The sequence below is a fragment of the Procambarus clarkii genome, chromosome 51 (assembly GCF_040958095.1).
Source record: "Procambarus clarkii isolate CNS0578487 chromosome 51, FALCON_Pclarkii_2.0, whole genome shotgun sequence".
Classification (NCBI taxonomy): domain Eukaryota; kingdom Metazoa; phylum Arthropoda; class Malacostraca; order Decapoda; family Cambaridae; genus Procambarus; species Procambarus clarkii.
Window position 1 is genome coordinate 1,977,481 of NC_091200.1, and position 8,384 is coordinate 1,985,864.

Sequence of the window (8,384 nt, forward strand, 5' to 3'; positions counted from 1 at the left end):
GACCACCAGAAAGTAGATTTTTCCAGTAGTGAATTTGGACAAATTTGATATATTTATGATCCTAATGAAACCTTACCTAACCTAACCTAACCTAACCTAACCTAACCTAACCTAACCTAACCTAACCATCCTATCTTGAGGTTATATTGAGATGATTTCGGGGCTTTTTAGTGTCCCCGCGGCCCGGTCCTCGACCAGGCCTTCACCCCCAGGAAGTAGCCCGTGACAGCTGACTAACACCCAGGTACCTATTTACTGCTAGGTAACAGGGACATAGGGTGAAAGAAACTCTGCCCATTGTTTCTCGCCGGTGCCTGGGATCGAACCCAGGACCACAGGATCACAAGTCCAGCGTGCTGTCCGCTCGGCCGACCGGCTCCCTCCTAGGCCAAATACACGCTATCTAAGGCGTAATATAGTACGTATATGTGCTATACTAGGTCTAGGAATATGTCATTCTTTACATTTTTATTTTGGTCTGACGCCTGAACGCGTTTCGTAAGATTCGTACATTTTCAAAGACTACTTTACACATAACATACATCATACTTATACTCGTTTTGGGTGAGGTGATATGGCACAAAAGTTTTGGTGGAGGTGACAGAACGCGAATCAATGGGTATGAAAACATAAGAGTTTTCAGGGGAAAGCGCCAAGCCATTATGACTATATAGCACTGGGAAGGGGGTCAGGATTAGGATTTGGGATGGGACGGTGGGAAAGGAATGAGAATGGAAGTAACTGCAGTTACTTCCATTCTTATGAGTACTAGAGTCGTGGAAGGAAAGTAGATTACTTGCGTCGAACTTTCTGCCAGTAGGAAAGGACACATTGGACATAATCTTACTGATGACAGTAAGTCATAAATACTCATCCGTCGTCTAATTTAGACAGAAACGAGTAACACTTAGTGGGCCAGCCAGAGGCTTAGGGGCCCGCTCAGGAATATCTCAACAGCGCAACAGAAAGAAGAGCAACAGGAAGAAAAGCAACAGGAATAAGAGCAACAGCGTTAACACAACAGGAGAGTAAATGGGTACCTTTTCTCCGAGGCTCCATCTCCCCCCCTACTCATGAATGCAAGGAGGGAATCTACATACCTGAGTTGGCTTGATGCATTCTTCAGTGGCTAGTTGGTCTCTTGATGATTTCTTGTTGATTCTGCTGATATCCTCCTGGGGTGGTCTCTTGTTGCTGTTGGTGATCCTTTGATGCTGGTCAGGTCTATTGTTGCTGCTGGTGGTCTCTCGTTGCTTCTGCTGGTCTCTTGTTGCTGGTGGTGGTATATTGATCTCTTGTTGCTGGTAGTGGTCTCTTGTTGCTGGTGGTAGTATGTTGTTGGTCTCTTGTTGTTGGTGGTAGTATGTTGTTGGTCTCTTGTTGTTGGTGGTGCTGTTAGTATTTTGTCTGCCCGAATCGCTTTGCGTAACAGTGGCTTTAGGCATTGTATGTACTAGCTCTATCTATAAATCCATCAATCTATGTAAAATCTCTTGTATGTATGTACCTTACCTAAATAAACATGTATTTATTTATTTATTTATTTATTATTTTGGTGGTGTTTTGATGCTGCTGCTGGTCTCTTGTTGCTGCTGGTGGTCTCTTAGTGGTCTCTTGTTGCTGCTGATGGTCTCTTAGTGGTCTCTTGCTGCTGCTGGTGGTCTCTTAGTGGTCTCTTGTTGCTGCTGATGGTCTCTTAGTGGTCTCTTGTTGCTGCTGATGGTCTCTTAGTGGTCTCTTGTTGCTGCTGATGGTCTCTTAGTGATCTCTTGTTGCTGCTGGTGGTCTCTTAGTGGTCTCATGTTGCTGCTGGTGGTCTCTTAGTGGTCTCTTGTTGCTGCTGATGGTCTCTTAGTGGTCTCTTGCTGCTGCTGATGGTCTCTTAGTGGTCTCTTGTTGCTGCTGGTGGTCTCTTAGTGGTCTCTTGTTGCTGCTGATGGTCTCTTAGTGGTCTCTTGTTGCTGCTGGTGGTCTCTTAGTGGTCTCTTGTTGCTGCTGATGGTCTCTTAGTGGTCTCTTGTTGCTGCTGATGGTCTCTTAGTGGTCTCTTGTTGCTGCTGTGTTCCGTGTTCCGCTTCTCGCTCTTTGTGAAGTCCTTCTTCTGGTACTAATCAATCTCACGACACCTCACCTGTCGCTGGTGAGTCTCTAGTCACCTCAATCTCCAGGAACGAAATTAATTTTAAAATATGTATTAAAAGTCACAGTTTCCGTCATGTGCCGGTCGGAGGGAGAAAGGGAGCCGGTCGGCCGAGCGGACAGCACGCTGGACGTGTGATCCTGTGGTCCTGGGTTCGATCCCGGGCGCAGGCGAGAAAGAATGGGCAGAGTTTCTTTCAACCCCTGTTACCTAGCGGTAAAATAGGTACCTGGGTGTTAGTCAGCTATCACGGGTTGCTTCCTGGGGTTGGAGGCCTGGTCGAGGACCGGGCCGCGGGGACACTAAAGCCCCGAAATCATCTCAAGATGTGGAATACAGCCCAGCCTCCTTCCATGAATGTGTAGCCTAACTCTGGGTTCGACAGTACAAATATGTCGTGATGGACCAACAGAAATTTGATTTTTTTTCGGTATTGAATTTGGACAAACCGGAAAAAGATTGTATGTTTATGTTGCAAATAATAACGTAATTTAATTATCCTAGGTTTTATACATATATGTACTACATTAGGCTAAGGCCTAATATAATACATATATATGTGATATACTAGGCCTAGGAATATTTAAGTTTGGATTTTAGCTTTATTTTCTCCATGATATAAAAAATAGTACAGAAAGTGGATTAATAGGGTTCCATTACATTCAACCACATAGTTATGGGACTTCTATCAAAACCGGAGGATATGCTGGTATAATAAAAATCCTGCCTTGATCTGCCATGCTAAGAAATAGCTATACTCTTCCACACATCATCTCTACCTGCCTGCCTTCAAGAGCCGAGCCTACCCTAACCAGGGAACGGGGTGAGAAGAGCTTGAGCTACCTCATCCCTTTGTGTGTATTTTACCTCAATAAACTTATTTCAATTCAAAACCCTAACCAAGCCTAACCGAACTTAGCCTAGCCCAACCATAGTCTAACCTAGCGCAACCTAACCTAACCCACTCTAACCTAACCTATACAAGACTAATCTAACATAACCTATCTTCAGGAACCCAAACTGTACAAGATCCGTATTGGAAGTGACTCATTAAAATGCAGCACCTTCATCGGGTTCACTGTTAAGTCTTTACCGTGACATTTCGAGCCCCCCATTTCCTGAAGGTTTTAAATAACACACAATGACTGTTGAGGCTGTGTTTTTCTTCTATGGAAATGTCTTTCTTTTAATGTCCGCTTTTGCGTTAATAAAATACAAATATATGTATTTTGGAGACGTACGTGTGCTCAGGGGGATTTACACACCGAGAGGATTACTTGCTTATCGGTTCGCATTCACTGTGAGTTTATACTTTCTTCTTGAACTGTGGTCGGTTAGAAAGCAGTTTTGGCGCCAACATCGACGTTAATGCGCGTGACATGACGTGCAAGCAAGCACGTCACAACGTCACGGAGCGGCGACAACCCGCTACGTCACAACGTCACGCAGTGGCCACAACCCGCTACGTCACAACGTCACGCAGCGGCCACAACCCGCTATGTCACAACGTCACACAGCGGCGACAACCCGCTACGTCACAACGTCACACAGCGGCGACAACCCGCTACGTCACACAGCGACGACGACATTAACGCGCTGTGGCGCGCGACTGCCACTTTTCCTGCCGTAATACAATATTTAAATAAACAAATTAAACAACGTCAGGTGGGTGATGGGAGCAGGTAGTCATTGTCGCGGTGCTCCCAGACCCCGGTGGCTTAATTATCCAGGCGAGACAGTGCCATGCAACAAACACCACTGCAACTAAAGTCTCAATATATGAGCGTGAGGTGATCCACCTTACAGCCGGGAGCTATAAGTCAGAGAGGCCGCTCACCTGAGAGCTAGCGACACCACCCAGGTGAATTTAGTTGGAGAATTAATATTAAATCTCTCAGGTGACCTTAAGAATGCTTCGGTAATTATGCTAATGACATTAAGCCCGCGGCACTGCAACTCTGCAGCTCTCGCTGCTGTTCCAAGTGGGGAAAAAAATCATGTCTGAACGACTGGGATTTTTTATTTTTTTCCTGCCCCGACTGACTGAATTCTCGTCTCGCTGATGTGGTCGAAAAAAATCTAGAGCGGACATTAGATTCAGATTCAGATTCAGATGTTTATTCAGGTAAGGTATATACATACAAGTGATGTTACATTAATGGATTGATATATAGATAGAGCTAGTACATACAATGCCTAAAGCCACTATTACGCAATGCGTTTCGGGCAAGAAAAACATTAATTATTTATGCTATTGTATTTTCACTGCAGCCAACTATTAGGGATAGTTTTTAGGCTTCCTTTGAGCTCACCTGATTGACGTGGATCCATGAATGATCTGCGTGTCAATCAGGTTTAGCGGCGTTAGTCTGGCCGGTAAGTGAATACCCAAACCTAATATATAACCAAACGTGGCCTAACTTTACCCAAAAAGAGTTCACTAGTTAACAAAAATGACCTGAAAAACTACCGATAACCGAAACATTTGTTACTAAGATAACCGGCCGGTTTGTTTCTGTTCTCCAACACGCGAATGTCACCATTACGTTGTAAGATTACTGAAGTTTGTACCCAGTAATGTCTGTTATCTTACAGCGTGCTGAAACAATAGCTGATGGAGGGGGTTGGGGAGTGAAGGAAATAATCCCATAAAGGAGTGCTCCACGCCCAAGCCCTGATCATATGCTGAGCCCAGATCATCCGACCTCAGCTTTGTTTACCAGAGAGGGGAAAAACGAGGGGACTCGCTCTCCGTTTTTTATAGCGAGCCGCACGTGCGTGAAGAGGAAAACGGCGGCTGTATTGGGAGGGGTAACTGTGATAAACCACTCGAGCCGCGACGATTGATTTCTAATAGATCCACTGGCCCATTAAATTGTGTTTTATGATACCTTTCAGGCCGATATTTTCAAGAGGAGAGAGGCAGGTCTTCAAGTACTTGAGGAACTACTGGCTTGTCCCCGTGTGTACGGCAGCTGCCATATTACTGACTAACTGTAGCATGCCCGAATCGTGCCCGAAACGCTTTGCGTAATAGTGGCTTTAGGCATTGTCTGTACTAGCTATACCTATAAGTTAAACAATCCCTGTAAATATTTATTGTATGTATGTACCTTACCTAAATAAAATTGTATTGTATTATTGTATTGTATTGTATGCTACAATGTCACTTCAAAGTTCAACGCTTTTTGTTCGGAATTTAAACAAAAACTCGAAGGATATATATACACGAACCAGTGTATATAGCAATTACCTATAATGATGAGGAAAACATTTAGATTTATATACAGAAAATAAAGTCACTATAAAGAGAAGGAGCATAACTTACAATAATAATAATAGTGTATTAAATATTTATAATTTATTCATGCCACATACAGAGATCAGCTTAATTTTTAAATTAACAAATTGGAAGATATTGATCCGGTCCCCTTCTTTAAAAGAGGAGAAACAGCAACGGGCTCAACGCCACAATGTTGGACAATGCTCTGGCAAAAACAGGCGATGTTTTTTTCGTTCATAGCGTTATATACTCTTCGAACCGCCTATGACTGATGCCGTAAATGCCAAGACTTCAAAATCTGTTCCTCAGAATGGAGGTGTGAGGGGGTCGGGTGATCGTTTGACAAGCCACTGGCTTCCAGTCTCCATCGAGGCTACTCAGAGTGGCCCTCAGAGCTTCCTGTTTCCGTCGAGGCCACAGGGGCTGTTGAAAGTGCTTTTCTTGCAAGGAAGTGGTTTCCTTTTAGCGTCTACTTGGCTAAACACGCTAATTTACTTCCCCAATCACATACAACACGAAAGGAAATTCTAAGAACCATCTACATGTAATGGCAGCGGCGATATAGATGAGAATACTACAAACTACATTCTCAAAGTTTCAGATGATACAAAGATCTATGGCAGAGCAAGAATCGAAAATAATATTAAAGCTTTCAAAGATCTATTTGAACTCTACAAATGGTCGGGAAGGTCGGTGGCAAATGTTTTTTAACATTAACAAATGCAAGAGCTTGCATGTTCTGCGTGTCACGCCCGACACTCGCCTGGGGTTCCGCGAGCGCTTTGTCATGGGTTCGTATCCTGGCCGAGGAGGATTTACTGGGCGCAAATCCTTAACTGTAGCCTCTGTTTAACGCAACAGTAAAATGTGTACTTGGTTGTAACAACGATTCTTCGCGGCAGGGGATCGTATTCCAGGGACCTGCCCAAAACGCTACGCGTACTAGTGGCTGTACAAGAATGTAACAACTCTTGTATATATCTCAAAAAAATACTAATGTGGGGCATAATAACGCACATCACAAGCATCACATCAACAACACTAACACGCAGCACATTGAAGCAGAAAAGGACCTGGGAGTCAGAATCCACAAACACTGACACTTGCACAACAAGTGGGAGCTACAGAAAAAAAACAGCGAAATCTTAGGAATAGGCAAACGAACCTTTGAATAAAAGGTTCCGAACCTTCCTTCAAGTAAAAAGAAAGCGGTTATTCAGCGTTTAGAGAACTGAAATTAGAAATCGGTACTATTGTATTTGGACAAACCAGAAAGCGATTTTCTACTTATGTTGCAAAGACACTCTAACCTAACCTAACCTTCCTAGGCCAAATATAGGCTTTCTAAGGCCTAATATAGTACATATGTGTGCTATACCAGGCCTAGGAATATTGAAGTTTGTTTTTATCTTCCATTTTTTTTTGGACTATAAAGTGAATAGTGCAAAATTCTGCTATCTAATTGCTTAGTACCTCAATGTTTGTATTAAGGAGCACATAGTTACAAAAAATACTCTCTAAACAGGAGGATGGGTTGCCATGCTTCGCTTTTAGTAGGAAAATGACACATTTGAGATATCTCGAGACTATCTTGAGATAATTTCGGGGTTTAGAGTCCCCGCGGTCCGGTCCTCGACCAGGCCTTCTTTTTGTTGGACATACCGCCATAGCAGCATGTACAACACTCCCCAATAGGAAGAAAACCCGCTGGGTTGTTCATCCTGTCACTTGTACCCAGACACAGCTGGGACTTGCTTAACTGTCTTAAGTGAACAGCTCCTCAAACAAGAAGATTAACATTTATCAACCCTTAAAAGCTTACGTTATCTTGCGGGTGCAAAATGGGGAAATCTTTTAAGAACAGTATCAATATTTGACAAATAGTGTTTTCCTAACTCAAACAATGTGGGGTTTATTATTCTACACATATTCCTAATGTCTCTCAGGTGTTCACATTCACGTAGATAGTGGTCAAGGCGGTGTCCATCACTCTCACCACAGATTCTGCAACTTCGCTGATCAACTGTTGTTTCCATTCCAAATCTCCATGGATATTTGTATCCAAGACGGATTCTCGCTATTACTGATTCTCTCCCTCGTCGTCCTCCTCTTCGGCCATAATGATTGGGATTGCCAGCTGCAACCATGTTGTACCATCGTACAGATTCACTGGTTTGTGCTTCTGTCCTCCTTTCCTCAGTTACCTTGTCACGGTGATGTTGCCTGATAATACCTCTAATTTGAAGTTGAGTCTTGGGTATATCAATCCCACATCGTAATACACCGAAGAGCGGAACCTCCTCATCCCCCCACTTCTGTGTAATCAAGACACAGAAGTGTTGACTCAAGATGTGTTGGGTCGTTAGCCGTTTCGCTTTCACTTATTGAATTCATATGTTTAATGTTTATAATTATTCCACTAGTCCTTCTCTTCTCTCTCTCAGCCGCTTCTAAGTTGTGAGGAGTGAGGGGTGTGAGGCAGTACATGAGGGGTGAGGGGTGAAGGGGCAGGTGCGGGTCACCAATGTCAACACAGCGGCCTGGGCCACCTGCATCACAGACAAGAGCGCAGCGCCAAGCGACCCTCGTCTGTGTCACGGTGGTTGTAATATGCTATTAAACCAAATATTATAACAACCGTCATGATGTGTGTGTGTGTGTGTGTGTGTGTGTGTGTGTGTGTGTGTGTGTAGTGTTAGAGGATATATAAAATATAACGCAGATACGAACACCCGGATGGTGGTGGTGGGGGAGCGGACCCCAGTAAAGCGCTTCAACTAATAAGATTAAAATTACATTTGAATTCTCGCTAATTCTATGTAAAGTGGGTTTTGCTCGACGTTTTCAAAACATTGGTGTAACGCTCCGGGTTTTAATCCCTTGAACGAACCATCGCGGGAAAAAGGAGACTCGTTTTCGTATCTTTCGTTCCAATATTTGACTCTTCCTTTTCCAGTGCAT